We start from the raw sequence: 16,574 nt of genomic DNA on the forward strand, positions 1-16,574 counted from the left end.
AAGGGAAGATCTTCTAGAACGGAGATAAGGAGAAACTACTTCAGCCAGAGAGTGGTGAATCTATGGAATTCACTGCAAGACTGAGATAGATAGGTTCTTGATTATCAAGGGGATCAAAGGTTAGGGGGAGAAAGTAGGAGAATGGAGTTGAGGAACCTATCAGCCATAATTGAATGGCAGAGCAGACTCAATGGGCCAAATGGCCTAATTTTTGCACCTATGTCTTTATGGTCTTATGGTCTTATAACTGTTTCCTATATGATGTTTGGTGAACAATGATGAGAGTGGGATGGTTAGAGGCAATGAGGTCTTTGACACAATGTTCAATAATACATTCGACCAGAGTTAGAAACCCATGGGAGTCTGCGTCCAAAGTCTCATTGAACCGTGGAATCTCTACAGGTGTGGAAACAGGCTATTGGGCCCATTGAGTCCACATTGACCCTCCAAAAAGCATCCCACCCAGACCCACCCCCCTACCCTATCCCTGTAACCCCACATTTCCCATGGCTAATCCACCTAACTCGCATATCTTTAGTCTGAGAGGAAACCGGAACACCCAGAGGAAAGCCATGCAGATGTTGGGAGAAAGTGTGTGTAGAATTTGTAGATTCAGATATGGATGCTATCCATCAGATGAGACAATAAACAGTCTCACTTGGCCAGTGCCTAAGACCTGAAGGCACGAACCTGTGAATACCCTATGGCTTCCCATCCATTTCCATTCTGTGGCTGTTGCTAATCTCCATATATAAATGGAGGGGAGGATACATCTGGAAAATCTACTTCCTACGTAGCTGAATGTTTTAAGATCTTCATCCAGCCAGTTTGTGGTGGCAAACCTGCAGAGCATATCGAACAATCCTTCACTGTTGTGTCCAGTATAAAGGATATCTCAAATTGCTGCCATTACAACATGTATGCTGTCGTTCTGATCCTAGCAGTCTTTGTTGTGCTTTTAATTTCTTCAAAATAATGACATGGGTTCTTTCATGTCCATCTAAGGGGAGATAGTGGGGAGTGGGATGCTGTGTGTAATGTCTCATCTGATGGATGGCCTCCACATCTGACAGTGTAGCACCCCCTCCAAGAACTATATTGGCCCAAGTGAAATGAAATGGTTAATTTAATGCACCAGCCCTGCTAACTGACCAGTTTTCCAGGATCTAGTTTCAGTGTGCAAATCTCTTGATATACTGGTATTGATTTGGGAATTCACAAATTGCCAACTTAACTGCAACTTTTGAGGTTGAAACTCAGCCAATTTTCTTCTGATCTGACCTTTTTAAAATGCAACATAACACATCAGGAGAAGGAGCAATATCATGGGATAAACTGATACGGCTTTCCAGTGCTAGAATTGGACATAAGGATTTCGTAAGACATTTCATAAGACTAATCCAGGACACGTAGCTAAAAGCAGCACATTGCTCACGAAGTGGATCTAAACATTGTAATCCAATCACTAGTTTTATGAAGAACTCAGTTTTTGTTTGAAGGGACATAGTCAATTGACATCTTAACAAGAAAGCATCATCTTGTCCCTGAAGGATGGAACATACCAGTAATGAAGTTGTAGCTAAATAGCCATAAAACCTGTGCATCCATTGTTTGTCAAACTTGTTGTGAATCAACTCTCTTTTTGTCACATTTCATTTTGTGAATGAAAACAGTTTCAGCTTTGCATTATTGGAAACAATTTTATACTTACTGCTCTAAAAACTAGGAGCAGGAGTCGGCCATTTGGCTGTTTGAGCCTGCTCGTTCATTCAATATGATCACAGTTGATGCTGTATTTCAGTGCTATATTCCTGCTTTCTCACATGCCTATGATACCTTTAAAATTTGAAAACTTTATCTCTTTCTTGAATATATCATATCCTGAAAATGTCTTCCAATCTCAGGCTTTACACTGAACTTAGGCATTTGAATCACTGTCAAATTTTAATGGCTTTGTTACCCCTGGTCAGAGATAGTTTTTTTGCCCATCCCTGGTTGCCCTTTGCAGTTGACAATAGGTTCTGCTCCCTACAGATGAGTGCCTGGATTGGGCTATTTAGAGTCAGTTCTGTTTGAATGGGGCAGGAGTCACACACAGGCCCTGATTGGGTAAAGTTGTCAAATTTTCTTCTCTAACATCTATCAATGAACCAGTTCTAATCTAATCACATTGTGGCCCTTTTGTATTTAAGCTGATCACAGATTGATTTTGTTAAACTAGGTTCAAATTCAAATATTGTTTACAACAAGATTTGAACTTGTGATTAAATTTATTAGTCGAGTAAACTACCATACCATATTTTAAAAATAAACTTAAGTAACCAACAGCACATCTTTCTCAGCTGTTGCTGATCCCAGACCAAAATTTAAATATGATGACTAAAATTTTACACTTGCCCTGCTCAATTTTATGTTTTGATCAGATTCGCTGTTTCTGGAATATAGATGAAATAGGCAGAAGTATTTCTTTAAGTTCACACTCCAAAGAATTGAGCACAAAATCTAGGCTAAACCTGCAGTGCAGTGTACATTAAAGCAAGATTCTGTCTGACCACTCACAGTATAAAATACCATCAGCAATATCTCCAGGAGGAACAGTGAATTTCTTCGCGCATGACTAAAGCAGATGATCTGGCTGTTGTCACTTTGCTGCTGTGGGGAACTTTTTCCGTGGTTTTGTCATGAAATAACAGACAAAATTCCCTTGCAGAGCTCACCTGTCAGTTTCTGATATCATCCAATTGTCAGCATGAATGAGTACACAGTCTGAAAAAGTTAATGAGCCAGTTCATTCAGTATGCTGCCTTCTGTTACTGAATTTGTGTGTGGTGTGAAGTTGCTTTTGTTGGACTGGGGTGGACAGGGTCAGGAGTCCCACGGCACCAGGTTATAGCCCAACAGGTTTATTTGAAATCACAAGCTTTTGAAGCGCTGCCCCTTTGTCAGTTGAAGTGAAAAAGGGGCAGCGCTTGGAAAGCTTTGGATTTCAAATAAACCTGTTGGACTATAACCCGGCGTCGTGTGACTTCTGACCTTTGAATTTGAGTAGTTTAACATTTTCGAAGGAGCTCATTTACTTAACAAAGAACATCAGAAATCAAAGCATAATAATGACTCATTGAGTCTACTCTGCCATTCAGTAAGATCACCTGAGCTGGACAGTATGCCTATTCTGAGATCCCCTGATTTCTCCCTAGAATGTGAAAATCACTATCCACTTTAACTATCAATAGTTAGACATCCAAAGCCCTTTGGAGAGTTGTAAAGACTCGAATCAATCTGAGTGAATGAATTTCTTCTCTGCTGGTAAATTACTTTATTCTGAGACCATGATTCTTCATTCTAGTTTCCAGTCAGGAGAGAAAGCCTGAGAGAAGGATATTAAACGTATCAATGACCTTATCTGTCATTCTTCTAAACTCCAGAGAATATAGGCTCATTCTGCTCAATCTCAACTCAAGAGAACCCAGGAATCAATCCAGTGAACCTTTTGTTGCATCCCCTCAGACACATTTAACTGCATACAGTTTTGGCCACCTTAGCTAAGCTGACCTAAGGAGACTAAAACGGCATGCAGTACTCACTGAGGCCCTAGTTGCATGAACATAGGAACAGGAGTAGGCCATTCAGCCCATTAAGCCTTTCCCACCATTCAATATGATGATTGATCAAACACATCAATGCCTTTTACTCACCCCAAACCTATAACAGTGTGGTCACTAGCAGTCGAAAGTCTATCAATCTTTGCCATAAACATACCGAAAGATGGAACCTTCAGTCCTTATGGACAATTGCGGCAATACCTCTTTAACTTTGTACCTAAAAACCCCTTCCCAGCCCCCACGATAAATGTAAACACATTGTTTATTTTTGTAATTACTGGTTGCCCTGCATGATAACTTTATGATTCATGCACACACACACACACACATACAGACACACACACACACACACACACACACACATACAGGCACACACACACACATATCTCGTGAGCATCAACATTTACTGTTACATTTTACAAAATGTTCTGGTTTCTATCCTTCCTGTGAAGGTGGATACTTTATCGTTTTCCCCAGTTGCACTCCATTTCTTACATTCATGTTCATTGTCTCAGCCTGACTACGTCCTTTCATATTATACAAAGAACTGCAGACGCTGGATATCTGAAATTAAAAACAGAAATTGCTATAGAAATGTGAATAAAGAACAATACAGCACAGGAGCAGGGTCTTTAGCCCACTAAGTCTGCGCATTTCCTAATCCTTATTTAGACCCACTACTTATTGCTTATGTGTGGTTTCTATCCCTCTTTTCACCTCTCAATCATGGGTCTATTAAGATGTCTTAAACGTTGCTAATGTACCAATGTCCACCACCTCCCACTGGCTGCACATTCCAGGCACCCATCACCTTCTGTGAAAAATTTTTCCTCCACTTCTCCCCCAAATTTTCTCCCTCTCACCTTGAACCTGTGCCCTCTTGTTATTGACAATTCCATCCTGGGGAAAAGACTATCCATCCTATCTATGCCTCTCATTTTTCTAGACCTCTATCATGTTGCCCCTCAGGCTCTGTCTTTCCTGTGAAAACAATCTGAGTTTATCCAAACCCCTCATAATTCCAACCCTCCAGACCAGGCTGTGTCCTCGTAAACCTTCTCTGCACCCTCTTCAGAGCATCCACGTCCTTCCGGTAGTGTGGAGACCAGAACTGCACACAACATTTGAAGTATGGCCTAACTAAAATTTTATACAGCTGTTACATGCCAACTTGTATATTTAGTGACAAAAACAAAGTTGCTGGAAAAGCTCAGCAGGTCTGGCAGCATCTGTGAAGGAAAAAACACAGTTAACGTTTTGGGTCTGGTGACCCTTCCTCAGAATTGATGGTGGCTGGGAAAACGTCAGTTTATATGCAGGATGCAGTTTATATGCAGTACATTGTATGTTGTTGTTGTTGTTGTTTTTGTATATTTAGTGCCCTGGTCGATGAAGGCAAGTGTACTGTATGCCTTCTTGACAACCTTACCCACCTGTGTTACCACTTTGGGGGATCTGTGGACCTGTACACCCAGATCCCTCTGTATGTCAACGTTCCTAAGGGTTCTGCCATTTATTGTATAATTCACACCTGAATTTGATCTTCCAAAATGCATCAGTTCGCATTTGTCTGGATTAAACTCCATCTGCCATTTGTCTGCCCAATTCTGCTATCTATCTATATCCCACTGTATCTTTTGACAATCCTCCCCACTATCTGCAACTCTGCCAACTTACTAATCAGACTATCTACATTGTCCTCCAGATCATTTACGTATATCACAAACAACAAGGGTCCCAGCACTGATCCTGCAGAACACCACTCTCTCTGCTGTGAAAAGCACCCTTCCATCGCTACACTCTTCTATTATGGCCAAGCCATTTTTATATCAATATAGCCAGCTCACCCTCAGGTCCCATGAGACTGTACCTTTTGTTCCAGCCTGCTATGGAATACCTTATCTAATGCCTAAAGTCCATGTAGACAACATCCACTGCCCTTCCCTCATCAATTATTCTTGTCACCTCCTCAAAAAAAAAATTCAATTAAGTTGGTGAGATATGACCTTCCCTCACATAAACCCATGCTGCCTACCAATAACAAGTCCACTGTCTTTCAAATGTGAATGAATCCTATCTGTCAGTGTGTTCTCCAACAGCTTCCCCGCCACTGACATCAGACTCGCCAGCCTGCAATTACCTGGATTATCTCTGCTTCCCTCCTCAAACAAAGGAGTAACATTCTCTAGTTTTCTGGAATCTCACCTGAGCCCAAAAAGGATGCAAAAATATCTGTTGGGGCCTTAGCCAATCCCTCTCATACCTCCCACAGTATCCTGGGATAGATCTCATCTGGCCCTGGAGATTTGTCTACCTTTAATACATTTCAAAACACCGAACACTTGCTCCTTCATTATGTTGACCTGCCTGAGAGTATTCACACACCATTCTCTAACCTCAACATCCCTCACGCCCCTCTCTTTGGTGAATACCGATATAAAGTACTCATTAAGGATCTGACTCATTTTCTCTGGCTCCACACACAACCTCTCCCCTAAACCCTTGTGTGGGCCTATTCTTTCCTTAGCCACCCTCATGCTCCTAATATATGTATAAAATGCATTGGGATTCTCCTTAACCCTGCTGGCTACGCACATTTCATAGACCCTTTTCAGCCCTCCTAAGTCCCTGTTTGAGCTCCATTTTACTTTTTCTATACTGTTCTTGACCAATATGTGAAGGAACCAACTACAGAACAGGCCATCTTAGACTGGGTACTGTGTAATGAGAAGGGAATCATTGGCAATCTAGCTGTGCAAGACACCTTGGGGATGAGTGACCATAACATGATAAAAAAAATTCTATCAAGGTGGAGGGTGAGGTAATTGATTTGGAGACTAGGGTGCTGAATATTAATAAAGGAGACGTTGAAGATATGAGGTGTGAGTTGAACTTGATAAATTGGGGATAGTGACCCAAAGGGATGACAGTGGATAGGCAATGGCAAACATTCAAGGAACACATGGGAGAAGTGTCTGGCACAAACTCCTTCCCAACCTATCCTTATGACTCAAACTCTTTCTCAAAGATGGTCGTGCATATATGGAATGAGCTGCCAGCGGAAGCAGTAGAGATGAATGCAATTACAACAATTAAAAGATGTTTTGACAAGTACATGGATGGGAAATGTTTAGAGGGCTATGGGCCAAATGCAGATGAATGCAATAGTTCAGTTCAGGAAAACTGGCTGGCATGGATAATTTGGACCAAAGGGTCTGTTTCCATGCTGTATGATTCTGTCTCTTTTCCATCCATCTGAGAGATATGCATTGCATTGGGTTAACATTTCAAAGGGGCCCTTCCAGCAGTGAAGCCCTCAATCAGCATTGCTGTAGAGAGTCAACTGAAATTGACTGGTCCAATAACTGTTTAAATCCATGTTGGGTTGCTTTCAACTGAGCCACACATACTTAATAGTACGAGCATATCTAAATGTGAGACCAAATATGATTTAACCTAATAAGAAGCCCAACTTGCCCCCATTGCATATTTTAAAAGATGTTATCAGACAACAAGGTCTGCCTATCTGAATAAGTGAGTCTGGACAATACAAACAACTGACTATTAAGATTTGCAAGCACATGATGAAGATGTAATTGAAAACAATAGATGTTACTATGAGGCACAATGAAGATAGTTGTCAATAGTCTACATCTGGAGCAAATAGCAGCGCTTCCAGTCTCTGATTGCATTATTCCCTGTCTGTTTTACCAATGTTCTCTATTTAAGCCTTTTCATTAATTTTATGATGTAACTTACTTGCCTGCCTTCACTGTCATCTCAGTTTATCAGCTGCTGGAACCTCAGCCATGCCTTCGTTACATCTAGACTTAACTATTTCAATCTCACACATTTCTACCCTCTGTATACTTGATCAGCCAAACAAATGCAAAATATATTTTTCGCCGGATCCTATTTTCTTTCCCCAGTCAAAAGTGTCGACATGCCTCACTGCTTGTACTGCTATGAGCTTCTTGATCACCCCACTCCCTACCCAGAATGCCACTGATGGAGTATTCTGTTTCGCTGCGGTCTATGAAATGGCAAATCGATGTCCTATACTGCAGTCTATTTCTTTCCCTGTGGCATTCATGGCGCCATTTAGTTTGAGTCGCCACAGACAGAGGATCTGAAGGATGGAATGTGAGATCACACAAACCCTAAACGCCCACGAAAGGAACTGTTGTGGTCAGAGATAACACAGTGTGGAGCTGGATGCACACAGCAGGCCGGGCAGCATCAGAGGAGCAGGAAAGCTGACGTTTCGGGTCGGGACCCTTCTTCGTTGCTTTTGGAGAATTGACCGTCAGGAAAAAAAAATTGCTTCACTTGGGTTTGTTTTGAAACCCCAGATTGTTCTACATTCCAAGCCTTAAAACACCTGAAAACTATCAGCTTTTCTGGGTTTTGCAGTTGGAGCTGCTGTGGAGATTTCACAGGCCCCTTGGGTTCCAGGCAGTGCAGTGACTAGTGAGCTTTTGTCAGGTTTCTCTTGTTCTCAAGCAATGTTCAGACCCACCTCCTTTCCAGCAGTGATCACCAGATAGAAATCAGAATTACAAGCCATGGCTGGGATCAATTACAGTGCTCTTTCCTGCTGTTTGTTCAGCACATACTGCGGGCAAAGCTGGGAATGGGCTCATCTTTCTTTTTTAAACAGGACACACTTAGTATATTCTGTGCTTTTTTTTAATGGTCTCAGTGCAACATGGCAGCAGTTTGATTGACCAGGAGGGGTGGTGTTAGGGGACCTCCCCTCTTCCCAGTTATGTCTGGAGTGGGAACCCCTTGGACCTTCTGACCAGGATGCTAGTTGAGGCCCTTAAGTGGGCAGGGAACAGCCTTTGCGGGGAGCCTGAGAAACAAATGTCTTTTTTTTTTAAAAATAAACTCACACATGGGATTTATTGCCCATCCTTGATTGCCCCTGTGGTAGTGGTGAGCTACCACCTTGAACCATTTCAGTCCATTTTTTTTAACAATGCTGTTTGGGAGGGAAATTACAGATTTTTACCCAATAACAACGAAGGAATGGAAATATATTTCCAAGCCAGGGTAGTGGGTGACTTGGAAGGGAACTTGTAGGTGGTTATGTTCCCATTTATATGCTGCCCTTGTCCTTCTAGTCATCTGGGTATTGAAAGGTGCTGTCCAAGGAGCCTTGGGGAATTTCTGCACTGCATCTTGCAGATGGTACCCACTGCTGCTACAGTATATTGGTGGAAGGAGCGGATGTTTGTGGATGTGATGCCAATCAAATGGATTGCTTTGTCCTGGATAGTGAAAGCTCCTTGAGTGTTGTTAGAGGTCAACTCTTACAGGCAAGTCTGTTACACTGCTGACTTGTGCCTTTGTAGGTGGTGAACAGGTTTTGGGGAGTCAGGAGGGGAGTTACTCTGGCCTGTTGTTGTAACCACAGTCTTTATGAGACTAGTTTAATTCAGTTTCTGATCCATGTAAACCCCCGGTGCTTGATCGTGGACATTCTGTGATGGGAATGCTATTGAGTATTAAGGGGCAATGTTTAGATCCTTTCTTTAGAAAGGGTGATTGTCAGACATTTGTATGGCACAAATATCATTGTTTCTGGGCTTATTGAGAGGGAATGGGGAAGGAGTCAGAAAGCACATTGTAGGTAGTCCTGTTTTCAAAGGCAGATGTCGAGAGACATAGCCTTAAGAGGGGAAGTATTTAGCGCCATACTGGCCCCTCCCACCTCTTCAGTCAGCGAGTCCTTTTTCATCTGTGGCCTAGTTCTTTGATCCTAGGCCTCTGGTGAAAACAGTACAGCAGCTACCATGTTGCCTACATTGTAGAAGCAGGCTATTCAGCCCATACTGACCCTCAGAGCATCCCACCCAGACCAGCCCCTCCATTTCCCATGGCTAATCCACCTAATGTGCACATCTTTGGACTGTGGGAGGAAACCCACGTAGACATGGAGAGAATGTGCAAACTCTACACAGATAGTCACCCAAGGGTGGAATTGAACCTGGGTCCCTGGCACTATGAGGCAGCAGTACAATCCACTATGCCACCTTAAGTCAGGAGAAATAGGTTGTAGTCTTGTGCAATGAAGACAACCTTGCTGGTTTTGCAAAGGAATTTTGTTATCTTTTTAAATGCTACACCACAGCATGTATTAACACATAGTTAAAATGTTTAGGACAACGGGAAGATTGCAGTTTTTGAAAGAATTCTTCCAAGAAAACAAAGCAAGCACAAACCATTTTGATGTCTCCTAGAGTAATGTGCAATGATTAAATGGAGCAGATTGAATGGGATTTAAATTAAAATCGATGAAATGAAAATACAACAACTTGTATTTGAATGAGTGATCCACTGTACCAGATTAGAATTCATGCCATTAGTGCGAATTAAATTTCTCTGAAGCACAGGTAAAAGGTAATTAATTAATACATAGAACTTAAATAGAGAGGATGCTGGGACACTATTTGTAGGAAGCAGACATACGATCATCAAGAAAAGTTTGACCCCAAACCAGTTGTAGAATAAATGAAGTTCTCTTTTTAAATCAAATCTGCTACTGCTCACAGCTATATGCTGTATCGAATGCACAACATTGCATACTGTTAAGATTCCAGTAGATGCTACTGCAGTGTGTGCAAGGTCCCAGAATGAAATTTGACTTCTAGATTTTTTTAAATTTAATGTGGTAATTCATGAGATCATAGAAGCACAAAAAGCTGCAGATTTTCTTTACGGTAAAACACAAACTTATTGCCTGAAAGGAAAAACTGATAAAATAAAGGTGAGCCAAGATTTGTAAATATAGGACATGGTTTGAAAGATCTTAAAGCCCATAGCAAACAAAATCTTATCTATTCCACAAGGACCTTTAAACCTAGACAAATTACCCTTCAATGTATAATCTATAGATTTGACTCAACTATCTCATCATTTCTGCCGTGTAAATTGTGAAATCTTTCTTAAGTAAACCTACCTGAAAGCTTAGATTTTCTCAGCTTTTTAATTATCTGGTGACTTTGAATCAAATGGTCCTGATCTGGAAAGTTTACAACTAAACCTTTACCACCAAGGTGACCGAGTTTTTCTTGCATTGTCTTACGCTGCTTTCTTGGAGACAAACTATTTGCTTCTGATGCCAACCAGATCTCCTCCAAAACTGTCCCAATAGATTTCAATCTCTTTGCTTTTCCAAACTAGCAATTGATACTTGATTATTCTAAACAGAAAAAAAAATCTAACACACTCACGGTTGTAAAACCCACCATACCAACAAATAAAATCTTCTATTAACAATCCAAAGGATCTGCTGTTTGACACCTGAATAAAAGCAAAACACTGGAAATCTGAAACAAACAGAATGCTGGAGAAACTCAGCAGGACTGGCTGCATCTGTAGAGACAGAAAAACAGGCGATATTTTGAGTCTGGTATGACTCTTCTTCAGAACCTATTGAAGAGTCATACTACACTCAGCATTGATGCTGTTTCTCTCTCCATAAAGTCTGCTAGAATTGCTCAGTTTCTCTAGCATTTGGTTTGTTCGCTGTTTGACACACACTGGAGTAGATCATAGTTCCAGTTTTCTCTTCAAGTCTTTGCAGTAGTAACTGACACTGAAACTACTAGTTTGAAATCCAAACTCTTAAAAATGATACTCATGTATATAAATCACACACCTTTCATCACCACACACTGTACATTGTGGTGGCAAGTGAACATTACTTTGTGAGTGGGTTCAGGGACTGTTTCTAAGGAATGAAATTATTGTGTAGTGCAGATGTCCTTTCATGCTGCGCTAGTGCATACTGGAGGTGGGTGTGCCATTGGGCATTGTATTACTTTGTATTGCAAAGCACACTCTCCCAATTATTAATCTGCAGATTTGCATTGAAGTGACAGCTAATGGTCCAGGAATAGTAACAAGAAAATTGTATGTTTTGAGACTTGGCTGTCTTGATCTGAAATCTAACTTAAAGTGACATTTTTATTTATAATAATATTTAACACTGAAACAGAAAAAAACAAACGGTTATATAGAATGTTACCACTTTATTAAAAAAAAGCCTTTTGCTGGTGTTTGTTTTACAAGCCTCCACCCACCTCACATCATCTCTAAATATATCCTTTATTTATTTCCCTCTTGTTTACTTATCCAGCTTCCCATTAACCTATTTTTTCAAATCAACCCATTTGAGATGTTATCAGCCAACTCTGGAGCAGGTGGGACTTGAACTCAAGTTTTTATTGTGTAGGGTGAGGGACACTACCACTGCATCACAATAGGTCCTCCTCAGCTATCCATTAAATAAAACCTATAGCATTTGCCTTCCTTGCAGTCAACTTCTGAGATGGAGTTAAGGCAATTTTGATTGAGTAGGTACAACTGTGTCCACTGATTGGGTCATTAATCAGAAATGGAGGTTTAAAAGAATCAGAAGGGAGAAATACTCTTTAGAAAAGAATCTGTTATGATCTGGAATGTGCTGCTTGAAAATGAAATTATAACATTCCCTTGGGTGGACACATGAAAAGTGAAATGGAGGGCTATGGGCTAAAATGGGTGAGAGTAATTGGCTAAATGCTCAGAGGGATTACAGACCAGTCCATATTAGTCTCAGTCAATGAGAACAGCCACTCATGGCTGATCTGTAGATAAAAGCAGTCAGAACTTTCCAACCATCAAGGAAAGGAAAGAACGAAATCTAACAACAATCATGCATTTCTATAGCACCTGTTAAAGGTAATAAACATTGAGTTGCTTCACAGGTTTCCAGAATATGTTGGATATAGAACCCTAAAGAAATATTGCATCAAATTATCAAAAGCTCTGTAAAACAACCTTATTTTTTAAAGAAAATGGAGTGTTAAAGGAATAGAGATAGTGGCAGCAGTATGTACCATCCATATGTTGTGCTACAGTAACTCATTGAACCTCATTTGACAACCCCTTCTAAATTTGAGCTCTACCATCTAGAAGGATGCCATCATATATATGGGAACACCACAAGCTGCAATTTCTCCAAGCTACGCACCATCCTGACTTTGAACGAGATCGTCATTCCCCCACTCAGTGGATCAAAATCCTGGAACTCCTTTCCTAACAGCATAGTAGGTCTGCCTGTACCATATGAACTACAATGGTTTAAGAAGGCATCTTACCACCACCTTCTCCAGGGAAATTATGGTGAACCTCACTACCCAAGAACAAATTAAAATAAAGATTTTTGGGAGGGAATCACAAAGCTTAGGGACAAAACTGAAGGCACAGCCACCAGTGGTGGTATAATTATAATCAAGGAAGCGCAAGAAGCAGAAATGGTAAAGGGCGGGGATTTATAGATTTGTAAGTCTGGAGGACCTTAGAACTATTGAGTGTCTACATAATATAGTAAAGAATTTGAAAATCGAGGCATTGTCAGCAAGCACAGGGGTGATGGGCGAACAGGATTTGGAGTAAATAAATCCATGTAGCAGAATTGTAGATGAAGTTTACAACAGGATAGGATATGGCAAGGAAATTTACCAGGGTTCCTAAAACCAACCTTTCAAACGCACATCTCTACTGTGTAGAAGGTTAAAGGAAGGAGATACAAGGGAGCACCACCTGCAGGTTTCACTCCAAGTTACCTACCATCTTGACTTGGAAATATATTATTGTTGTTTTAGTATCAGTAGGTCAAAATCCTTGAACTTCCTTCCAAAAGCATTGTGGGTCCAGCTGCACAAATGGACTTCAGCAGTTGGAGAAGGCAGCTCACCATCAGGGGCAACTAGTGATGGGCAGCAAATACTGGCCCAGCTTGTGATGCCCATGTAATGTGTATAAATAAACTAAAACCCAGCAATAGTTTGCTAGAATAGTTGAAGTGTAGAGGTGACAAAGGCATGGACGAGAGTTTCATCTCAGATAAATTGAGGCATGGTTGCATGAGGTTGAGGTGAAAATCAACAGTTTCGGTGGCATGGATATGTGGCTTGGAAGTATATCCTTGGTCAAGTATGATAACAAGATCGTGTGAACAGTCTGGTTCTGTGTCTCAGTTGCCAAGCACAGAAATGAAGCTGGGTTCTAAAGAATGGAGATTATGGCAGCAACTAAACCTCACTACTTTATTCTTACTATATTTGGAAGTAAATTTTTGCTTTTCTGGCATCCAGTATTGGAATAGCAATCTGAGATTTGTGCTAGTGGATGTGTTGAGAAAAATGATGAGCAAGGCAATTCATTGCTCATTTGAACAGTAGGTTTTGTGACATTGGAAAATCTGTCGTGATTTGGTGACATTGGAGATTGTTGGGAATTTAACTTTTTTTTTACGCAAGTTGGATATCTTTATTATTTACCAGATAAATGGAATATTAAATGTTCAATAAATTTCAATCTTGATGAACGTCAAAGAAAAATTTTAACATCCACTTTGGAATTTGCATGGCCAATTTGACCACATCCATTAACCTCACCTTGCAATTCTTTTGGTAGCAGATTCAACTATTTGAATTGACAGAAATCTGACAGGAGTATATTTTCATCTCATTTGGCTCCATCTCAGAGGCAAAGTAATTTTGGCTGCTGTTTAATTTGTGATAATTGTAGTTCTTAAAGTATACAGGCATTGACTACTGTTCCAGCAGATGTCATTACTCCAGACCTGGTTCTTGGCAACAGAACATGCTGTTTAATCCAGTAATGTTTACTTGCAGTTATCAAATTACTTTGCCCTTTGAGTGACTAATGTGTGTGAAAGGAGCACAAAACTTTTAAACAGCGTCTGGATGGATATATGAATAGGAAGGATTTAGAGGGATATGGGCCAAATGCTGGCAAATGGGACTAGATTAATTTAGGATATCTGGTCGGCATGGACAAGTTGGACCGAAGGGTCTGTTTCTATGCTGTACAGGTCTGACTCTATGTATGTGCATATCACTGAAAAGATATGATACAGTTTTTATAACGTTGAAACTGTGCTGAGTTAGCCAGTGCAATAATTGATCTGAGTCTCGATGGGGTTAGGTGTGAAATTGTGGTTACAACTGTGTAAGTGCATGTAAGGATAATATTAATGAGGATAATTTTCACAGTTGATAAGGCATTCTTCTTTTCCCTAAACGTCATGTTGGTGGTGAGAGTGCAATTGTTGTGATCAACTGAATTGCCATCCACAGGAGGGGTGTAAAAGATAAAGAACTAGTGGGGAAATGAAGAGCTGCCTGCATAAGTTGATTTTTTTGGTGCAAGATTGCCAAATATTTATGGTAGTTGATTATTAGTAGTGCAAAAGTTTTATATTTGTTTGCTGGGCATCACGACCAAATTTCAGCACAAGAGGAGCCATTTGACCCATTGTTTCTGTGCTAGTAGGTGTTTCATTTTAGTACATGATTCTTCAACAAACTTCTTTGCTCTTTTGCTTTTGACCATGAATAATTTTCTTGGTAAGTGTTTAACATGAAACTTGAAATGGATTAGGCTGAACTAATGGTTTGGTCAACGTATATAATGGATAGATTACCTCCTGGTAATGCTGCAACTGTTTCTACCTCCCTGTTCACCTTTTGCATAGACTATGCTGCATTAAAAGGAGAGTAGTGGGAATAACCATCCTTAAAAATTGCAATTTCTGGATTATTAAGTGGCAAATAGCTTCGAAAAAAGTGTCAGGAAACCAAGGGAATCTTATTTCTGTCGTTAGCTGGAGATTGGCTGTCTTTGCATATGAGCTATAAACATTTGATACAATTTGCAATATCTGTAATCATAATTATATGTGAGGAATGATGCTCATAGTGTATGCAGCTTCCTTTTTGATGCTTGCCTGCCTGTCAGTTGGTTGATTGCTTAAAGGAGGTATCTGCCTTGTATTTTAATAGCCAACCTCTCCCTTTATCATTGGTCATTGACTGCACTGGTGATTTGAATAGGGACAGCTGCCAGTTTTTGTCTTATATCTGCTGTGGGAGATGTGTTGTGAAGGAAGTGACTGCACACTGCCTTGGTGAAACATAGAAAACTCTACAGTATTTGACATTTCAAGTAGCATCTGCGGAATGTGCTATGACAGAAAAATTAAACAATCCTTTGGAATTCTGATTAAAAATTGTCATCAGAATTGAAATGGAAGGGTTGCCTGAAGCACGAGGTTTGAGACTAATATTATGAGATGCATTTTTGAAATTTTCTGTTCCATGTTGCATTGCTCCAAGCTGAATCTACAAATTATAAAAGTTTTATATTAACTTGTGAATCTACAACAGAATTCATACCTTTTTAGATTTTAGATCATAAAAGATTTGAAGTACAATCTACATAAAGAAGTTGACAGTTTGTGTTTTCTTTTAAATGTATTTTCCATCTCCCTTTTGTGAAGTGATATATGTCAGATGTGTTAACAGCTTCATTCAGTTATCATTTTCTACTTTACTGCTTTTGTAGTTTTTTTTTGACAACCTGCTTATAAGAAGGATATTATTTGAATTGGAGAAGGTTCAGAAAAGATTTACCAGGATGTTACTGGAACTGGAGGGCTTGAGTTCTAAGGATGAGCTGGGACTTTCCTCCTTGGAGTATAAGAGATTGAGGGGTGACCTTGTAGAGGTTTATAAAACTCTAAGCGGAATAGATAGAGCGAATAGCAAAGGTCTTTTTCCCTTGGTTGGGGATTTCAAAACTGGAGGGCATATTTTTAAGGTGAGGAGGAGAAAGATTTAAAAGGGACCTGAGGGGCAATTTTTTCTCACACACAGGTTGGTTCATATGTGGAATGAACTGCCAGAGGAAGTGGTAGATGCAGGTACAGTTACCACATTTAAACGACATTTGGACAGGCACATGAAAAGGACAGGTTTAGAGAGATATGAGCTAAATGCAGGCAAGTGGATCTCATTTAGTTTGGAAAATTTGGTCAGCATGGATGAGTTGGACCAATGGGTCTGAATCTGTGCTATATGACTCTGACTCTATAACATGAGATGTTGTTAGTGG

The sequence above is a fragment of the Rhincodon typus genome, chromosome 13, assembly GCF_021869965.1.
Source record: "Rhincodon typus isolate 14 chromosome 13, sRhiTyp1.1, whole genome shotgun sequence".
NCBI classification, from domain to species: domain Eukaryota; kingdom Metazoa; phylum Chordata; class Chondrichthyes; order Orectolobiformes; family Rhincodontidae; genus Rhincodon; species Rhincodon typus.